At 36.2% G+C, this 22,826-nt stretch overlaps 1 pseudogene; it reads right to left on the bottom strand.

The window, feature by feature from the left end:
• Window positions 1-21,492: 21,492 nt before the first annotated feature.
• Window positions 21,493-22,584, bottom strand: LOC140518467 (heterogeneous nuclear ribonucleoproteins A2/B1 pseudogene; annotated as a pseudogene).
• Between the last annotated feature and the right edge of the window lie 242 nt (window positions 22,585-22,826).

The raw sequence follows: 22,826 nt of genomic DNA, 5'->3' as shown, positions 1-22,826 counted from the left end.
TGTTCCACAGCATCTGCTTTAGGCGCTTTCATGGCCATTGGAACAAATTATTGTCATCCACCTATATTCCACTGGAAGAGGTCTTAACGTACTTGGAGTAGACATCCTTCTGATTCACTGATTGGTTTGAGACCTGTTGGCTATCCTCAACCTGGTTTAGCTTGTTGTTAAAGATGACTTTACTGGGGTATGGCTGCTGCACATGCCACAGCTTCTTGGAGCCATAGGTGAAAGCTGAGTAACTGATTGGACACCAAATATAAATGAGTAGCCCTAAAAAGGGTTGGCAAGACCTTACACTGGAGGTCCTAGTCCTTTCTTAACACCCCAGTTAATAAAATACTTCTTGACTGATTGAACACCATCTAATCCAATCTCCTTGTTAATACATATAAAGAAACTGAGGCTCAGAGTGGCCAAGTGTTTGCCCAAGGTTCCCTCAGGTATTGGAACTCCGATTTTCTAATGCTAAGTCTAGCCCTGAAGCACCCACAAAAACCAGATTAATATATAATTGGGAAATGTTAAAAAATAAAAGTAAACTATTAAATTAAATTTATTTCCTCAGTAAATATCCCTTTATAAAAGTTAATGCTAGTTGATATTGAGGAGAGATCAACTGATCAAACTGATATTGGGGCAATAAAAAGATAAAATGAGAAATGTGTAAAGTGCTTTGAAAAACCTCGAAGTACTATGTAAATGTTATCATTTGTTAACTTCATCATCATAGCTGCTAATTAACATTGGAGGGAACAGAATTAGAACCCCCTCCAGTTTACCCTTAGAATCTTGAGGAGAATAGGTAGCCCTTTCCTAAAGATCCCAGTTGATGATCCAAGTTGGGTTGGAGAATGAACTTATGAATTATATTTTTTTGTATGAATTACCTCTCCAATACAGATATATTAAGATAGTTTAAAATTTTTTTTCAGATATTCCAAGGAAAGATTTATTGATATTTCACCATGTCCTATAGAATGTGTGGTCCAAAAGTTACAATATTTTCTGTGTGATAGAATTTTACTATCCTTTATCCTAATTTTTGTGAAAGAGGCATCTTGTGTTGGACCCTCTATCTAATGCGGCTGTTCTTTTTTTTCCTTGCAGGCAAGTCCCAAAGCAATGTGTGCCTTCCCTCCTCCTTCTCCTCTTCACTCTCCCCCTCCAGTCTTTCTGTGTCCAGAAGCTGATAAATGGAAAAGGGCCTGGAGCAATTGCTGTAGTCGCATGAATGTAATGTTTTGCATAACACTTATTATTACCATTAATTAGCCCACTTGGAGTCTTTTGTGAAAGGTTTTCCTGACCTCCTTTGCAATTCACTCCTCCAAAAGTCTGGTACTTCTCAAATGAGTGCACAATCTGCCTGAGTTTGTGGACGCAGAGAAATTGAAAGTGGTTGTCAGCTTGCTGACTGAAAGTATTTGCCAGTTTTTTGACCAGGAGATGGCCGAGATCATGAAATACAGAAATGGGATTGGACTGTCAGCATAGCTTTGAGAATGCTAACTATTTTCTTTGTGAGCTCTAGGCTTTCTGGAAGGCTTGGAGCAGCAGAGAAACCTGTGACAATAATTGTGAAATATATATTAATATAAAAAAGGAATTTTTCTAGTGGAAATTAATTCCCTTTGCATTCCACACATCACAACGATTTGGAAAAGCAACATGAAGATAAGAGGTATTCCTTCTAATCAGTACATATTTATTAACCTTTTATATTTAAGTAACTGAGGAAAAGAAATTAATGCTAATTTGTTTCTCCATGTCTGTTAAATATGAATGATTCAAGAGGACTTGAACATGGGGTGTGAAGGGAAGAAAAGATAAGCAATATAGATGATGCAAATCTGAAGACATAGGTTTGGATACTGGCTCATCCAGTAATTGGTTTTATGACTTTAGTCAAGTCATTGCCGCATAATCTGAGGCTCTACTCTCTTTTCTGTAAAATCAGAGAGTTGGACTTGAATAATCCCTGAGATCTTTTCCTAACTTTATGATCCTTAATTTGTTTCTTTTCAGGTGAGGTTGAATCAAATCTGATAGTTTTTAGTGTATATTGACCTAAAAGCACAAGACTTGGTATGTAGTAGGCACTTAATAAATGTGTGGTGTACTTTCTATCTTCAGTGGAGAGAGTTTTGTAACGTTACATAAACTCTCCTCCACTTAAATCATTGTCTTTTGCATCCTTGTGACATAGTGGTAACTCTACATTCTCAAAGACACCATGTTAGCAGAGCACAAACTGTGGTAGGTACTTCTCATACTAAAAGAGAACCTGACCGTTGATTGGGTGTCTGTTGTCAAAGGACCCACCTAAATAAGCACAAGTAGGTCATTAACAGGTTTCACAGCATCATAGATTTCAATCTGGAAGTGACCTTAGAGATTATCTTGTCCCTTTTATATATGGACAAGCAGAGAGGCAGTCAAGCATAGTGGATACGGCACTAGACTTGGTATCAGGATGACCTGTGTCAAATACTTGCTAATGGCATGATGTTAATCACCTAATCTCTCTAAGCTCTAAGATCACAGAATCTTAGGATCATATATTTGGAGTTAGAAGGGAACTTAGAAGTCATCAAGCCTAGACCCCTCATTTTGCATATGAGGAAACTAGGTCACAGAAAGTTTAAGTGATTTACCCAAGGTCACAGATAGTGATAGTAATAGTAGGTTGTAGATTCAGATATATTGAATTTAAAAGCATTGTTTTTGTTTTTTTTTTTTATTGTCAAAGAACTCATTAATATTATCTTTTAGGGTGTGGAGAGGTGGTGATCTGAACTGATGGAAGGAATAGTCACTTCATGGACATCACAAATCCTTTAGCATATAAACTTTCATAGGGAAATGGTACATTAAAGGTTGTTAGTGTCTTTCCATGGAGCTAGTGATGTAGGAAGGCCTGCTTGGGGGTAAGTCCACAGAATTGGACCCAGTAACTGACAAATGGCCAATCCAGGTATGCCTTTCTTTTAGGTTTACTTGTCATTGGTACACTTGGAAAGTACAGGCTGAGTAGCTGTTTATTATACATAAAGGAGTGTACCTCTGGGAGAGGAGAGAAGTGGAAAGGGGACCTCTCACAGCTGGTAATTTGCATATTATCACACTTACTAGAATAGGAACTTGTTGAGGTCAGAGGCCCTGGTTTGGCTTGTCTTTGAGCCCCTAACACTTATCATAGAGCCTGGAATATAGTAAGTGATTGATAAATGTTCATTGACTGACTATTGAGGGCAACCACTGAATTCTTTTCATACTAGTAGTCACTCAATAAATGTTTACTGCCTCGATTGAATTGGATCTTCGATTCATTTCTAAGTAAATAGAATGCATGCCCTTAGAGATCCCAAGAGTCACAGGAGCTGTCTAAGAAAGGCAATAAAAAAGGAGTCGCTACTGGCAGGGGCTAGAGAATTTGGGAGTTACCCCATGAGGTGCTTTAGCACACAGGCATTATTAATTCTAGAAAGATCTACCTTCTAGGAAGGGACCTACCTCTTTGCTTTCAACAGAAATATGGTTTGTTATGTATGTGGGATGGCAGAAAATGGAGGTTTTCTCATTCTTAATGGTAACTGAGATAGAGAACCTGGCTCTGTTAAATAAAAAAAAATTTTTTTTTAAAAGAGGAAAGAACTCATCTCTGCTCATGTGGAATAAACACAACTAGTCCTTCCCACCTTCTCAAGTCCCTGTTCCTCAACTTGGCCTATAGAGTCTGATCTGGGATTGGGGAAGAAAGTAATGGAGTAACACTTGTCTGACAAGAATGAGCTACTTGAAGAGCCATCAGATGTCACTGTGAGAGAGAACGAGTCACTATCAAAGACATTTACAATTCAGCTCCATATTGCAGAAGAAATCTTTTTTTTATTAAAATGCTTTGTGCTGTAGGATATGGGGAGTTACACTGATCTGTAACTCTGACTATGTTTGCCCAGAGCACACCATTAGATGCTTTGTCTTCCTTAAAATAATATTAAGACGGGCTTTACTCTCTTCTGGTTCACATTAAGTAAGGTTCTATGCAGCCACAGACTTTAAGACAGTGGTTCCCAACTAGAGGACCAAGAATAGGGTGAGCTGGGAGGGAGGGCAGAGTTATTGGAGGGGGCCTGTGAATCCATATATTCATCAAGCATTGGCATTTTGGTATTTAATTCCAACATAATATACAATATTATTCAAAAATAATCAATTAATTAATATTTATACAGTCCCTACTCTATGCCAGGTACTGTTCTAGGTACTGGGGATATTCAGACAAAAAGCAAATTGACTATGCCTTCCCAGAGCTTATATTCTATTAGGAAAGAAAACATGCATATATACAGTTATATACCAAATAAATTTAAGGCCATATATTTTTTTTGGAGGTCAGAGGCACTAACAGCTGGGAGCAAGGGAATTACAAAAAACTTCATAAAGAAGATGATGCTTTCCTCTATGGAATGAATTGTATCTTTTACTTATAAAGTTTTGTGTTCTCTTTTTTATTTTTGTCCATATTGTTTTATTGGCATGAAGAATGCTTTAGAGCGAGAGTTCTTTTGCTGCACAATCCTATCTGACTTTTTGTGACCTCATGTCAGGTTTTCTTGGCAAAGGTACTGGAGTGGTTTGCCATTTCCTTCTCCAGATCACTTTATAGATAAGTAAACTGAGGCAAAGAAGGTCAAGCAAATTGCCCAGGGTCACACAGCTAGCAAGTGTGTGAGGCTGAATTTGAACTCATAAAGATGAGTTTTCCTGATGTCTCCCAGTGCTCCATCCACTATACCACCTAGCTGCCCAGAGAAAAGGCTTTTACCAGTTCACAGAATCCCTTTTTTCCAGAGGAAAAATATGTGAAAAAAAATTGACTTTATTTTTTTTAATCCCTAGCTGAAATTTAACATTTTCTTCAGATATGAATTTTTAAAAATATTATGAGAAGGGGTCCATAGCTTTACCAGATTGCCAAAAAGGTCCATGACAGAAAACATTAAAAATGTCTCAGTGTTTTAGGAGCACTGAGAAATTATTTTGCCTGTAACCACATAACTAGTGTGTGTCAAAGGTAGAACTTGATTCTATGATCACCATATCTCTAACTATTATGTTTCTCCTGTTTATGCATGTTTATTATTTGTCATATGTAATTTTAGATGCCATATACTTTTATCATGTATTTTCTCAATCGACCAATTTTAATTTTATGACTAATGTATTGTCAGGGTGTGTAAATTTGTGTGTGTGTATGTGTGTGTATATGTATCAAAAAGGAATCCTCATACTTAAAAAAAGTTTGCAATAACTGGGATCTAGTTTATCAATATTAATATCTCCAAAGGGGCTTAAAAAAACTTATCTGAAACCTGAAATGTAATAAATTTTCAAGATAGCTTATAATTTATAAACCAAGTACAACAAATTCATTTTAATATTATTATTTCCAAAATGTAATTCATTTTGTGAAAACAGTTATAACTATCATGATCAAGAGATTAAGTGCATAAAATTATTTTTACAAATGATAGAAAAAATCATTTGTAGTAGCATTCCTTACAGATAAAAGATTTTCTATCAAGATTATTTTTTATTTAGAAAGAAAACAGTAAAGATAACGGCACCATTAACATACAAGTTAATCAGCTTTCCTGTCTCTTGCAGTGTATTCAGGCCAATTAGTATTTGGAAGATAAAAGTGGTACATTTGATTATCCCTGAGCAATTCATTCTTTTAAAGAAATCTGGCAGCAAATCCTTTAAAGATACAGCCTTTTCACAGTGTGACATGCTCAGTTTTGTGTTTCTCAGAGCATGTGAAGGAATCTCGCAATGCATATTACAGTAGTATCCTCTGTGGAGAGTTTTCCCATAAATAATACCCTTCTTAAGTGGTGTGATCTGTATTATTATTTTTCTCCTGTGAACAAGAGGTGTCTTATACATGCTATTTTCCAACTGCTCAGAGTAAAATGTGGGCAGGATCAGTGTTTCTAATTCAAGAATAAACTAGAAGAAATGTTATGTTTAAAACTGCATGAATGCTGGGACTTCTAGCAATACACAAGTGAGAAGCAAGTGACTTCTCTCTCTGCCCAAATTTGACTTCCCTTTTTGCCTGAGTGCTGTGCTTCCACATTTAAATATATCTTGCCTGGGTTGTCACAAAGACTCTTTGTACATTATTCTAAAAAGCCTTAGGCACAGGATTATGTGTTCTTACACATCTTATTTTAGGAATCAGCAGCTAAGTCTACCGAAGGCAAATTTATGTTTAGAGTTATCAATAAAACATAACTGGGGGTCTGTTAAAGAGTGAGCACACACGTACATGGGCACACACACACATTCAAAGAAACCTAACCTGATCTTTCCTTTTTTCCTTCAAATGATTACAAAACAACTTTTTAATTTATTTCTTTATTTTTGCCTTTGGTGAAAAGGTGATCTCCTAAGACAAGCTATATCTCAGAGGTACCTTAAGGTCTTATTTTCGGACTTAAGTATCAAGGGAGAGCTACAGTAGAATAAAATAATGACTTTAAATTTAGTGCCTTCAAGTACTGCCAAAGGCTTTCACAATCAGATGTCCATCATAAATGGTCTATTTTTATCAAAAGTCCATTTTATCAGCCAAAAGATAATATGTATCAACAGTCATTAATTGAGCTGAACAGATGACCTTGCGTCATAATCAAAGTGGTGTGTTAAAAAACCTGGGTCAGGGGAGAACTGGGTTTGAATTTCAGAGTTGACACTTACTGCACATGTACCAGGATGAGCCACACCTTTTCTGCCTGTATCAGTCAGTTCTGACTCAATACCATCTACATAAAGTAGTTTCCTACACATGGGGTAATGTAGGATGAGAAGAAGAACAGCAGTGACTAGGATATAGGCTCTGCCCATAGGGAAAAGAAGTGATATGGCTTGCTCTGACTGACAATACTCACATTCCAAAAGTGCAGACCAAAGAAGGGAGTACTTTTTTCCAAAATGGTTCTTCATCTCCCACCTTAAACCTATATATCCAGATAAGAACAGAAGGTTTCTTTTGTATAATGCTTTGTAGTCTGCAAAGTGCTTTACTATTAATTTTTTCATTTGATTATCAGAACACCTGGTTAGGAAAGGAATTTTTATACCCATTTTAAGGATGAGAAAATTGAAAACAAGATAGGTAAAGTGACACTTTTCAAAGTCACAAAGTAAGTGGAAAGGCAGATCTCTATAACTCCAGGAATCATCTCATTCTATTTCTAAGCTACTTGGTGCACAGTGCTAGATTTGGGTTTTTGCTTTGTGTTATTTTCTGCTTTCTTTGCCTTATATGAATTTAGGTGTCATCAGTGGATATTAATGGAGTTCTGGGAGTTGAGAAACATGAACAGAACTGTGACTTCCATCAGCCTATGTGAAATGTACTTTGGGACTTGACAAAAGAGAGCATTCGAAAGAGTGAAGACTTTGACAACTCTTACTGGATCTGGAATGAAAAGACTTTAGTTCAAATCTCCTTCGATATTTAATACCTATAACCTTGGACCAGTTATTTTAACCTCTTCATCTTTTCAAAAGAGGGGGTAGGACTTGATGATTTCTAAAGTGCCTTTCAACTCTAATTTCTGTGATCCTGTGATCCAGCTCTGATGCAATGAACACCAGGCTTTCCCCCTCTTCCCTAAACAATGGTTTTTAAAGATTGTATAACTTCCTACTATATTTGTTGAGGCTGGGATTCAATTTCAAACCATTTTGTTGTTATAACAGTGTCAGGTCATCTATTTTGCATTTTATGGTAGCAAAGTATTTTATACATATCTCATGTGAGCCTTGCAACCACTTTGGGGGACATGGTATCTGCATTATACAGTTGAAGAAACTGAGGCCAGAATAATTGAATTGGTCAAAATCTCACAGCTAGGAAGAGATAGGACTAGTACGTATACCTACATCTCCAATATCTAGTGTTCTTTGCTCTTCAAAAAACTGTTGGCTTAGCTCTATATTTGACAGATCTCTGCCCTGAAGTGTTATATTATTCTGTTTAACTTATCAGTACTGGATTGGCAAACTGTTTGGTATGATAAAGCTTTGCTGAAAGTTTGAACCACTTACCAGAGTAAATAATTCCAGAAGCATTTTCTCAGAGAGGGCCTAACATTTTTCTTTTTGTAACTCTTATGGGTTTGGGAAATTTCTGGTGCATTCACAAGGAGACACCATCCAAGGAAGATGAGTTTCTACCTTAGTTATTTCCCTAAGCATCTTTGCTGTGAATTTCACCCCCTGATTATTGTTAGGAAGTGATGGTGGGATATGGGACATCAAAGGAATTGTGGTAAACCTGATTGGACTGTCAGTTTCAAGGTCAGCTTGATGACAAATAATACAGAACAAAACAAAACAAAAGACCTTAACTGATCTCTAAGATATGTTCATGTGTGGGCAACGATACTTAAAATATATCTATCAACTTTAATACTTTAAAATTCAGTTGTTTGCTGATCAGCCACAGCTACTTAAATTGACCAATCTATCTCACCCCAGCTGGAGATCAAGGGATCAGCACTTAATTTCATTCTGTGAATAAAGAATTTTTTTTATATCCACATGGAAATATCGGAACATGAAAGGTTAAGTCAATATGGAGTTTTACATTACTTAAAGGGCATTTGCATCAAAGCAGCCCGGGATGCAATTCACTTGTTTAATGAATTTTTTATGCTTATTTAATGAATTTCACAAAGGTTTGGTGTTTTTCATAAAATGGATAAGGACTTCCAGTTTTATGAAATAATAAAAACGGAACTGAAGTTATGAAATGAACAATCTCATTAGGTAGGCATGATATATTCATAGGAAAGTGTACATGTTTCTGAATTATTGCCTGGCCTCCATCGCTCGAACAGTGACTTGTTATAATAGTATGGCAAATATTCTCCTAGTTAAGATATCAAGAACTGACAGAAGGAAATTGCATTTTCCCCATTTCTAATAATGACATAATTAACACCGATTTAAAATAATTACCTGAGCATTGTTTCTTGAGCACATTGAGGTCTGTTTCAATGGTAAATGTCTAGCGATAGACTTAAGAACCTCAAATGCCCATTCCCCTTTTCCTTTTAAATTTTGTGTTTGTTAAAATAACAGTGGTCCTCCACCTTTCATTTTTAACATCTTAGTGAGCAAACAGAGAATAAGGGGAAATACGTTCCTGCTGTCGTCTTTCTGCTGCTCTGTGCTATTGTGCAGGGCAATGCATTTAATTCCCCCTCTGTGAGATTTCTTGGCTCATTTGCCATTTCTTTGGTGTTAGGGGCTCTTCAGGACAGAAGTGAATTTGCAACTTTCCTAGGCCAGCCACATTGGCCCTGTTCTTGTATCATTCACTGCCTTTGGTGAGTGAGCTCTGATTAGGCTTGGGAGCATGAAGTTCTGGGCTCTGGCTTTGAGCTTTTGCAATGCTGCTTGCGGCTCTCGTGGCTGTGGCCTGGTCTCATTGGGGAAAACGAAAAGCTGTTTCATCTCGCTTCCTTCTTCTATTCAAAAGGACAGGCAGATGGATCCATCCTCCAGCATTCAACACTGATATCCATCTAAACTCAGTTAATAATACAGTAAAACTTCATTAATTCAGGTGCTACGATTTCACTCAATAAACACGTATCAGAAATGATCAATTCAGAAAGCATCTATTGAACCCCTACTATGTGTCCAATGCTGTGCTAGGTGCTGTGGAATTGACCTGAAAAAGAGAGGGCTGACTGAGTATTTGAAGGACTGTCAGATGGAGGAGGATCAGTCCCAGAAGGCAGAAATGGAAGCAAAGAGGAGTGGGGAAGGGAAGTGGAGGAGAGGCAGATTTTAGCTTTAAAGTGAGGAAAACTTCCTAACAATTAGATCAGTCCAGAACTGGAGCAGGTGGAGGTCTCCAGGCAGGGACAGGATGAGCACTTATTGGGAATGTTGTAGAGGGAAATCTTTTTAAGAAATTGGTTGCATGAGATGATCTCTGAGGTCTTTTAATTCTGTGATTCTGTGATTTTGTATGAGACATATCTACTCGTAAAGAGTTTACTGTCTTGTTGGGGAATAATTGGAGAGTGAGGTACAGAGCCTATTCATACGAAAGTATTGATGAAATTCCCAGTAAAGAAAAAAATCATAGGAATAGTAGCAGTTAACATTTATACAGTGTCTCCTATGCTGCTGGCCCTGTGCTAAGTACTTTACAGATATTTCCCTTGATCCTCACAAAAACCCTAGAAAGGAGGTACTGCTATTATCCCAATTTTACATCTGAGAAAACTGAGGCAAATAGAAGTTAAGTGACTTATTCAGGGTCACAGAGATAGTAAGTATCTGGGGTCAGATAAGAATTGTGGTCTTTTCTGGCTTCAGACTGAGTTCTCTCTATCCACCATCACACAACTGCCTAGATCACAGGAGACTTGGGCTAGTCCACAAAAACTTCATGGAAAATAAGAGATTTGATCTAAAGGATTTGGTTGCAGGAAAGAGAAAAAGAAGGCATGGCCCCAAGTAGAGTAGATAGAAATAAACAGTAAGTAGAGTAAATAGAAAGGTCACAGGAATGAAGAAGCCTATGTGTCCTCTAAGGAATCTAAGATTCTTTCTTTTGTAAATCTGTGATCATATGATTGGGCTGCTAGGTAGCACAATGGATAGAGCACTGGGCTTGGAATCAGGAAGATTTTTTATCTTCATGAGTAGACACTCACTAGCTCAGTCACCCTGGGCAAATCATTTAACCCTGGAAAAGGTTCCAGAAAAGGAAGTGGCTAAACCACTTCAGTATCTGTGCCAGGAAAATCCTAGATGGGGTCACAAAATGTTAGACATGACTAACAACCTAACAACAATCATATGAACGTATTCTTACTTACCTTTTTCATTTCAAGTACCTATTTCCTTCCAGTTGCAAATCAATGATCAAATATTTTTATTTTTATTCATCTATTTCATCTCAAGTAGAGGGCTAGGGGAGAGAAGGGCCATTTGATGGCGTAGGATGGAGAATCAAGTTCATCAATCGTTCAGGTTAATAGAGGCTATCCTGAGGGTTGAATTTCATGGAAAACCTCCGTATCTAGTTTATCGCTAGATTTCCATGAGCTCTGATCTAACCGAACTGATGGATACGGCTTCTTTCAGGTTGTGTTGAGATACTGCACACAGTCCACAGTCCTAGGAAAGGAAGCTGATTTGGAATAAACATCTGTCGTTCAATGGCTGTTAGTTTTGAGACCAGCAGAATCTGCAAAACTAGCGCTCCCTGGGTGGAAGAAATAACATGAGCATCTGATTAAGACAAGAAATGAACTCCTTCCCCCACTGAAACAAACTCCAGTACTGTCTTATGGAATTAAGAAAACCCAAATCAATATCCCCAGACAGCCATATCAGTGTTCACATTGAATATTTAACATATGCAAGAAAAAAAGCCACTGAAATGTGACATGCAATTGACCAGAAAAGTCCGGTGGTATTATTTAAAACCACCACTGTACAACTTCAGGATGCCAGAGTTCTATATTGGTCAAGTCCAGCCGAGATGGCCAGTTAGCTGTAATTCCTTCCTTAATTTTCCTGGATTTCAGAAGCTACTTGAATGGCAGGAAGTCCCAAATTTCCCCACCCATTTTTGCTGTTTTATTTAATCAAACCAGTATTTTGGGACTGAAGGACTTAGAATTGGAAGAGACCTGAGGGATCATCTAGCCCAGGGGTTCTGAACCTGAGGCCCATAATCTCCCTAAAGGAGACCATGAATAGATTCCAAGGGGTCTTTGAACTTGGATGGGGAAAAATTAGTCTTAGGAGACTAGCAAGTTGAACCCTTTATTGTAGAGATAGGAGAACTCTGGTCCAGGAAAGGAGAAAGTAGGACTTTTGAAGGTTATACAAACACAGGGCTGCGTGCACAGTACAAATTCAATGAATATTTGTGAATGAATGGATGATGACATTTTTTATATAAAGTAGAGAATTTTTTTTTAACATGGAAGGAGTAATACATTCACTCACTAACTAACATCAGCAGAGATTAATTTCTGACAAACTAATTATGAGTCATTGTCATATATTTTGGAGTAGGGGTTCTTAATGTGTGCGTGTGTGTGTGTGTGTGTGTGTGTGTGTGTGTGTCAGGGACCCCTATGGACTTTTCTGAATGATGTGTTAAAATGCGAAAAATAAAATATACAGACTTTCAAAGTAAACTAATTGAAGTTACTATTGAAATAGTTTTCAGAATATTAAAAGTTCCAAGTATATGGACCACAGGATAAGAATCTCTGTTTTAGAACCAAATCTCGAGGGAATGAAAAGTCATATAATAATAAAAGCAATAGCAAATGATATTTGCATCCCACTTCAAAATCTACAACATGCTCTGTCCATGTTTTCTCTTGTGATTATACATATATAATATATATATATATATAAAATATAGGTATGACCCCAATTTTACAGATGAGGGTTAAGTGATTTTTCCTTTGTCAGGAAGTCTTCTTGAATCCTCATTCAGTGCTCTATTAACCTCACCTCATTTCAGAAGATATAGAGATCAAGAGATCATCAAAAACTTCAGGGCTTTGGGCATGTAAAGGAAGCACGAACCTTGCAGTGAGGAGAAAGACCCCAAAAGGGGTATAAAAATTCAATTCAATAAATTTTTATTGGGCACCATACTGCGCTGTATTAGGCTATGGGCAAAATGTAAAGAAGAGTTAATTATAGACCTTGTCTTGCACTATTACCTGTCATAAAGAACAAGGAAGAAGAGAAATTCTAAGAGAACACCACAGTTTCCTCATTTATAAAGCAGAAATGACAACACATGCACCATCTACCTCATGGTTGTGTCAGGAGGAAAGCACTTTGTAAACATCAAAATGCTTAAAATAACTTGATAAGATGCTTGGAATTATTCACATATAACTTAATACTTGATAATTATAGTGCAAACATAGTGATTAAATAGTAGGCAATGGAGTTCAGAAATAGGAAATAAAAGAAGCCTGAGGTTCAAAAATTGCACAGAATAGTCACAGTTGTATGTCATGAATCATTTCTTTTCAAAAAATAATTCATGACTACTGCAAAAATAGGTTTTGTATGACTCTCTCTATATAATGAGCATCATGTTTCTTGCCTTCTCAATGGGTGGGAAATGTGGTGGACAGAGGGACAAAACTTGAAACTGAAGATAAAAATAAAATAAAATTTAAAGTGTTTTAATTACACCTTTTGTTTTTGTCATATTCATTTCCTGTTATATGTTCTTTCTCCCTCCCCCACCTAATAAATATCCCCAGGTAACAAAGATTATATACATATGTGTGTAAGTGTGTGTGTGTATGATGTATGTGTAGATATGTAAATATATGTGTGCACATATATATGTATATATTTGTTGTTATTGTTCAGTCATTTCAGTTGTGTCTGACTCTTCATGATCCCATTTGTTGTTTTCTTGGCAAAAATATTGGAGTGGTTTGCCGTTTCCTTCCCTAGCTTATTTTACAGGCAAATAGAGTTAAGCGATTTGTCCAGGGTGTATACACACAAACATGCACACACATAATTTGTGTATACATACATACACACATGTGTGTGTGTGTGAAATCAACGAACCCCTCAAATTTGCCAGTTGGCATAGGAAATATTCCATACTCATAGTTCCAAACCCCTTTGATGAAAGGAGGGTGGTACATTTTTATCATTCTTCTTTGTGGCCAGGGTAGGTCAATATAATCCATACCATTCACTTTTGTTGTGTTGCTAATAAAGAATTTCTTTAAAAGGAAAATTGGAAGTTGCTAGACATGGTGAGCACTGAACAGTAGGTGAAGGAATTGTAATTTCATCAGTATGAGGGAACTCCCAGTGTAGGAACTCCCTCCACAAATATAGATCACAATCCTTCTATGGCTTAGTAAATAAATCCTAGTAAGTACCTTGACACAAATAGAAGCAAACATCTTTCTCAGGAACACCTAGCTAGAAAGTGTCAGAGGGGAGATTGAATTCAAATCTTATTTGTAACTTATAGCTCAATTATTTACATATTATGCCTCATTGCCTAAATAAGACATGAGCAAGAATATACACTACTGGTATGTAAAACCCAGGAAGAAACCATAGAAAGATAAATTTTACTCAAAATAAGTAGCATGTGATGGAAGATGTATGCCATATATATAAAATTCACAGTAAAAAGAGATGAAGAGAAATACTTTCCTTCACGCAAGGTACACATAAAATAACAGTACAGGACAGAGATAAGAACTCACACTGCCAGCCCTACCCCTACCCATCCTGTATCTGGTTCAACTGACCACAAACTTCAAAGGCCTCCATAGAACTCCTTTTATAATTTTAGCTAGGAAGGACTTCTATCATTCCTCATCCCTCCACCTTGTTAATGAGTTGCACCCCACCCCCAAGGGGAAATAGTGAGATATGGGATAAAGAGATCCACCAGTAGAGAGTCAGTCCACATAGAAGAAAGAAGTGGTAAGTTACAAATTCAGCAGGAGGCATCCCCTATATATAAGCCATCTAGCTAGCCAGATCTCTCCATACTAGACCAACTCTCAATGTAAGGAGGGATCTGACATCACTAACTCTTGTGGTTTATAGAAAGGAAATATGGATGCATTCACTAGGGGCAAAAGCAAAGAATGAAACTTCCAGAGACAATATTACCTTATTAGAAGGCATAGAGTGGAGGACAAAAAGCCATCTGGGAATACCTGGGGATAAACCAAGCAGTCTAATTGAAAAAAACTAGCAGAGAGATTCATAAAGAAGGAAAAAAGAATAGAGAGACCCAAATGACCCCCAAGTCCCCACCAAGAGAATGAGACCACAGATTCTTTGGCTCCCCCAGAAGTAATGAATTAACAGCAAGAAACTCTGGGGTGGTTTAATAGAGAAATTAGAAAACATAGAGATTAAGAATGAAATTAAGGTAGTAATCAAAATTGTCAAAGAATTCAGTAAAAAAAAATCAGAGAGTGGACAATTAAGAAAATACAACAAAGTATTTCCAAGACAAGAGAAGCTCTGAAAAAGAGAATGCTAGGTATGAAATTTACAAGTATAGATCTGGAGAAAAATTTGATTTAGCAATGTCAAAGAACAGAAACATTTGGAGAGCATGTGAGATATATACACACAGCTCAAAGTAACTGTGAGGATAGGGTGTGTAGAGAAAATGTGAAGATCACAGGATTATCAGAAAAAAAATGAAGTGAAAAACCTGAATATGATGCTATATGAAGTATGACAAGAAAGTTACTGAGAATTAGAAAAGTGAGCAAAGAAATATGTGATACAATTCACAGATATTCAACAGAGAAAAAGTCTGAATTTCAATCTCCAAAGAATTCTTAAGATTCAGAATTTTAAACAAATACTGCAGGCAGCCAAGAGAAAACCTTAAACTACCAAGGAAAACCAATTTAATTAAACTGGCTCTAAATAAACAAAGAGGAAATGAGAATATGATACTCCAAAAAAGTAAAGAAAATTAAGCTATGTTCTAAAACATGTCCATCTTACAAAGGTGAGCCTACTTGTCAACAGATATATGGCTTTTAACAATAGGAAAATATTTGAGTCATTCTTCTAAAAGAATCCAGAGTTAAAGCAGGCTAGTTGAAAAACAAATACTTTAAATGGGAGAAACAATTGTAAATAACTAAATTATTTAGTGGAATTATCGCTCCTGTATTTCTAAATTTACAAAAGACTGTTTTTAAAAATGAGGTTTTTTTACATTTATATGAGACAGAACAGAAAGATCATTTAAAGGAAAAAGGATTTAAGAGGCTCAAATTTAAAAGAAAAAAAATGAGAATGAAGGGAAAATAACTGAACAATGCATATACGAAAATCCATAATATCATAAATGAATCATTATTTTGGGGGGCTGGGTTATGGTGGGTACTCAGGCAAGGAGAAGTGAGGTAAATGAAGAAGTTAGAGATATATGTATTTCCACTAAGCTTAACTTTCAAAGTAGGGAGGGAGAGAGGTCTCATCAGTCCCTTGACCTGTCTGGGAGAATATAGGAGGCTAATCTAAAAAAAAAATAAAGTGATCTGGGAGGGGAACAAAGAGTGAAACTACAGAGACTGGCTCCTATAAATGGCTTTATTGGGAGTAGAAGGGACTGAGGAGGAGTGAATGATTCAAGAGATTACCTGCCTTGAGCGAAGGTCATGATTTCTAGGACTGCAAATCACCTGTGAACATGGGTATATTAGCTCTTGGGACACCTGCCATTTGGAGGATGCATAAACCAAATGGTCGTGTATACTGTGCTTGGAATAGATTGGATCAGGTCCTATAATTCAGAAAAGAGTATTTCCCATTCCATCACATCACATTGTCTCTTTGATGAGTAAGTCTCTTAAGGATTGAGGTTCGTGAAATCAATTCAATATGCATTTAGCAAGCACTTGCTATGTACTAGGTATTGTGCTAAGTAATCCCTGGGAGAAAAAGTGTGCCTGGCTGCAAGGAGCTTACATTCTAATGAGAAGACAGCACATGAAAGGAAATTGTAAAGGGATAGGGGGAGAGATGCTTCCAGAATCAAGGAATAGTGGAGATAGTCTAGAAAGGCAGGAATGAAGCCTGAACAAGAATGAAGACGTAGCTGACCTGAGCTAGTCAGGGGATGGGGCTGCAGGGGTAGAATATACTTTCAGTGTGAGAAATTCAGGGTGGAGTATATTTTTATGGAGGGGAGATAAGGTAGAAAGGGATTTTTAAAGGAAAACAATCAAAACTAAACAGATTTTTTAAAAAGTTGGAGCAAAGAGGAAAGGGCATGACCTACAGTTTCACTAGCAGATGGATGCAGTTGAATAGAAAGCAAAGTGTGTCATCTCCTAGAAGCTCTATCTTCTTTGAGCAATAAAGAATTTAGAAAAGAACATATAAGTTAATGAATGGGATGTTATTTTAGAATGGAGGAGAAAGGAATAAGAAGGGAGAAGTAAACTAATATACATTTTTATAAGATTGTCACAAATGACTGTTATTTTAGTTAAGGCATGGTTAGGAGGGGACAGAGTGCAGAGAGCTTTGTGATCCATATTCTTGTCCAGGCTACAGGCAGAAACAGAGAAAAATAGATAAATAAGAAAAAAGTAAAAGAGAACTATAATTTAAGTGAACTCAAGAAATTTGGGATAATACAGCTAAGCGGAATAGAAGAGAAAGAACCTATGTAAGCAAAACTAATTGCAGTCAAATATTCATCTAAAAAGATTAAAATCAATACTAAATTCTCAGATAGAAGAAAACACAAATTTATTAAAGATAGTCATAAGTAAAAATACATTAAACTCTCTCAATAAAGTAAAAGAGAATGGCAAAGTGGATGAGAAAAAAACAAACAAGATTTTGCTGCATGGAAGAAATACAGGGAAAAAATAAAAATATATATATATAGAAAATATATAGGACTGAAAGTTTTACATGTATCTGGTTCTTAAAAGTCCAGTCAGAATTTCAGAGAAATTAACAATAAAAATTCACAATATCAAGAGATATAAATGAGGGAAAACATCTTTAAGTTTAAGGAAATCATAGATAATTTTTCAAAATATCATTAATAAAAATATATGTACCAAGGAGCATAGCAAGTAAATTCAAAAGAGAAAAGCTAATTTAATTTCAATAAAAAGAAAATAATTGAAGGAAGCTTCAATGTTCCTCTAATGATTAGATAAATCAAACAGAAAGATAAGGACTCAGTATTTGACAAAAACTGCTAAGGATGTTGGGTAGCAGCACTGAATAATTTTGCCTTATGCAAAGATAGGTTCCAAATAGATAGTTGATCTAGATATGATTTGCATCAAAAACAAATTAGAGAAATAAGAAAAAAATACCTATGAGATCTATGGATAGGAAATAAATTCATGGCCAAACAAGAGCTAGAGAGGATCACAGAAGATGAAATGAATAATTTTTACTATATAAAATTAAAAAGACTTTGCACAAACAATCCAATAAAGCTAAAATTAAAAGGGAAATAATTGACTTCTCCAAAAAAATCTTTGAAGCAAGATTCTCTGTTAACAATCTCATTTCTAAGATATATAGGGAACTGATACAAATTTATAAAAAAGAGAACCATTCTCCAATTTATAGTCTAAGGATATGAACAGAAGTTTAGGAATGTTTGAATAAGTTGTGGTATATGGAGTACTACTATGCTATAAGAAATGAGAAAATAGATGATTAAAAAGAACCACAGAAAGTTCTACGTGAACTGATGCAAAGTGATGTGAGAGGTCTTATACCATGCATGCCTCACATCATAAGTGGTTAAATCTATTCAATAGACAGAAATAAATATGCTTCCATCATATGTGAACTCATGTCCTAAAGCCCACTGAAAACCAGTGGGCAAAATGAAGACTAAGCTTGAAAAAACAATTTGTCAAAGGTACACTTAATAGCTAACATGTTGACTAAGTATGGTTTCATGATGAATATTTAAAGAATTTATATCAAAATCTGGTAAATTCAATGTCATATCATCTGGTTGCAGCAAAAGGAAGATAATGCATATTTTAAAAAATTTAAGCTGTGAAAAGTTGTAAGTTATATAAGCAAATGACTTTACCTATTTAATCTGATTCCCATTGTCCTTCATATTCAGATTTTTACTAGGACAAAAAGTATAATGTTTATACAAACAGAAAGATATGTATGTAGGTAAGAAAATAAGCAGATAGATGAGTAGGTAGGCAGATATAAAACATATTTGTCTTTGATGTTTTTGGGGGCATATGTTCAGAAGTGGAATTTCCAGGTCAAAGGTTATGAACAGTACAGTGGTTTCTTGGATAATTTCAAATTATTTTCACAATGGTTGGACTAAGCATAGTTCTATCAATAAAATATTATCATATCTATCCTTTTATGACTCTTCTATGACTGATGATCCAATTTTTATCATCCTTGCCCATTTGATGGATAGGAAATGAAACCTCACCATTGTTTTGATATTCATTTTTCTTAGTATTTATGATTTGAAGATTTTCATTTGCATTTCTTCTTCTGGATAAAATTTGTTCATATTTTTATTACTTTTCTATTAGAGATTGAGTCTTAATATTGTATATTTGCATCATTTCTCTCATATTTCAGAATATCTTGGATATCAGATTTTGACCTTACATGTTTTATATGTTTTTCTTCCTAACAGCCAGCTTCTCTCCTCACTTTAGCTACATTGATTTGGCTTGTGTAAAAGCTTTTTTTAATTTAGCATAATCAAAATTGTCTATTTTGTCTTTTTTGATCTCCTCTATCTTTTGCTTAGTTAAATACTATCTTCCTAACTACAGATCTGATCTCTTCTCTATGTTATCATTATATAACATTTTATATTTAGGCCAAGGATTCATCAAGACCTTGTGGTAAACGGTGTAAATGACAAACCTAACCCTAATTTCTGACAAATTATTTTCTAGTTTTTTCCAAAAATTCTTGATGAATGAGCAATGTGTACTTTAGTAGCTTGTGTTCTTGAATTTCTTGCACCCTGGTCTATTCTTATTTGATTGCTGCTGGATCTTGCTTACCTAGATTGCTTCACTGATCTATTTTTCAATTTGTTTTCAAACCAATGCCAAAAAATTTTCAAGATTTCTGTAATGCCAAAACAATTCTGCTTCTCAGTATGTAAATATGCTTATCAAAGTTCATCATTGCCTCAGTGGAGATAAAACTTTCTGACCAACTGGAAATAAAATGTCCACCAATTTTTTTTTGGGGGGGGGGGGATGTTTTGCAATCTTTTGAAGATGTCCAGATTTATAAACTTACCTGGAACTCTTTGGACAACAGTTTTGCTACAGCGCTAAAAGAAGGCTATTTTTATTAATAAAAATTACTCTTTTTGAGTTTTTTCTGCCTCCTTCTTTGCATTGTACTGTTCACTTATTTTTCTTCGTGGTAATGTTTTCAGCTTTTTTTAAATTGGTCTTTTTTCTGGTTGTTACTTTGTTTTACAATAAGAAACCTACTCCACAGCGTAGAGGATTCAGTCACAATCTCTCCATCTGCTTAGTCATTTTGAACTTCTTTGATTGTTTTCTAAGAATTAATTAAAGTATTTCATATCAACAATTTGTTGATTTGGGGCATTTGCTGTTTTCAGCCACACTTTGTACTTCAGTGAGACTGATCCTATTTCATTTGGAGCTTTAGTTGTCTTTGAAACACTTGACTTCTCCAAGGCGATAGACATTGCAGTATTTCTAACAGTCGTTGAAGTGTGTTCTTTAAAAGCCACAACTTTTATTACATCTTCGGTGTAATATTCATTCTTTAAAAACATAGAACAAAAAATATGACAAAAGGGAGCAATGAAACACGTTTACAACATGAAATTCAACATTCAAATGACAGAGCACTAGCTAAATTTGGGAAACCAGCTCAATTTTATTTCATCTGATTAAACTAATAATAATTAATATTTACCTAAGTGCTTACTATGTGCCAGGCGCATAGTAAGTACTTTACAGTTATCTCATTTGATGCTCACAGAAACCTTGGAAAGATAGGTGCTATTATTATTATCTTATTTTACATGTGAGGGAAACTGAGATAAACAGGTTAAGTGACTTATCCAGATAGCAAGTGTCTGAGGAAAGACTTAATTTAGGTCTTCCTGACTCAAGGCCCAGCATAGCATCCACTGTGCCACTTAGTTGCCTCTAAAGTAAGTTGCAGTGAGTCAGCACAAGATGGGTAGAAGCATACACATGATTGTTTTCTCATAAACTAAAATCATCTTAAAATGATTGTTTATCCCAAGCTATTTCATAGAAAGAATTTGTCAGTTTTCACACCACTGTGGATACCCATTGATTTGAGGATTTTATTATTTTCCTTTGAAATTATTTTATTAAACCATAAATGTACAATAGCTTCTTAACTCTACACATGCTCTTAATTTTTTTAAAGGAAAACTTTATATCTTATTACACCATGATCCTGCCTAATAACTTTTCAAAACTTTGAGAAAAGTTTTAGCAAAAGTTTCACATGTCACCTGATACTTACAAATTTAACATTGTCAAAGGCATGCTTCTACACTCTTACAAAGACCACCAGAAAGAGACAACAATTAAATAGCTAAGAAACTGTCTCAAAGGCAATTTTTTTGTGTGTGCATGTTTTTTACAATTCTTCTTCCACAATAAGGTAATGTTGTGAAATAATCCAGTCCATTCACAAAATGACTCTCTGCATCTGCTCTGGTGTCTTCTGCCACATCACTGCATATTTATACATGGCTGAGATAAGAGTTTCCTTAACATTGTTATTTCAATAACCTGAAGCTCTTCTGTTACCTCTGGGCTCTCATCCTCTCCTATTTACACAGTGAAGCACAAGGCTAACAGGAAGGAAAGCTCAATAGCACCCCCTCCCTCCATAACCCCCACTTCCTCCAGGACCATAGATCGCTCTACCATATGATCCTCCCATGTTCCCACTACCACCAAAGTTTTCATTCTCCACTGACCATAGTTTGAGGGTTGCTGATTATAGTTTCCAAAATCATTGTATTTCCCAATTCCATAATGGCCTCCTGCACAGTTGTCATAACCACCTCTGTAACCCCCACCCTGAAAGTCACAGTCAGGTCCTCCACCATCATAATCCTCCTCCCTATCCAGGATCACCTTCTGGTCCTCCTCTGTACCCATAGTAACCATCTTCAAATCCACAATTATTTCCATATCCATCAGATCCCCTTCTAAAATTGCTTTCTGGGCCTGGTCCAAAATACCACTATCATTGTAGGAATCCCAAAAACAAAGTTTCCTCCTCTTCTGCTCATAAAACCCTGAACTTCCCACATCTCTTGTCTAGATGAAGCTTTTCTTACTTCTGCGTTATGGCCATTGATGGTGTGGTATTTTTGCAATACAATTTTATCCACAGGTTCATGGTCATCAAATGTAACAAAACCAAAACCCTCTTTTTTTTTTTTAAACCAGACTATCTGTAATTATTTGAATAGTAGCAATTTCCCCATATTCCTCAAAGTAATCTCTAGGGTGATGTTCCTCAGTGTCTCCTTTAATTCCACCAACAGTTTCTTTACAGTAACATCAGCATCAGGCTTTCCAGATTTCTCTCTGGCTGCTGCTCTTTTCCGCTCAAGCACTAGTCCATCAACTGAATGAGATCTCACAGACAAGGCTGCATCCACTTCAGTCATAAATGAAATGTTACAAAGCCAAAAAGCCTTTGATCTTTTGCTTGCAGAATCCCTCATTACCACCTGGCCTGTGAGTTTTCCCTCATTGTTCATGGTAGTTTCTCAAACTTTCTTCTGTTGTTTCAAACCTTAGGCCCCCAGTGAACAGTTTATGGAACTCTTTGTTCCTTTTCTCTTGGGCACATGGTCCTGCGAGCAAGGGAGGCCAGGTCAGGACTGGTCCTCCTCCTGCTCCCCCCACCCCCGGGCCTGACCTCACCCAGCTGGCTCCCACTCATGCCTGGGTCCCTGAGAGCTCTGAGGACTAGGGCGCTATTTCTCCCGGTTAAGGTCCACATGACCTTGGCAGGCCTAAAGCGAGCTGGCCAGACCCAGTGTGAGGATTTTAGGTGAACAAATTATGATATGTAAATTCAATACATTAGTGCAGAAAATGGGCAGCTAGCTGTAGGACCCTTAGCAAGTCACTTCATCCTGTTTGCTTCAGTTTCCTCATCTGTAAAATGAACTGGAGAAAGAA

The sequence above is a fragment of the Notamacropus eugenii genome, chromosome 1 (genome assembly GCF_028372415.1).
Source record: "Notamacropus eugenii isolate mMacEug1 chromosome 1, mMacEug1.pri_v2, whole genome shotgun sequence".
Taxonomy (NCBI): Eukaryota; Metazoa; Chordata; class Mammalia; order Diprotodontia; family Macropodidae; genus Notamacropus; species Notamacropus eugenii.
Note: the sequence above shows the minus strand (reverse complement) of the source record. Positions and strands in the feature narration are given on the sequence as shown.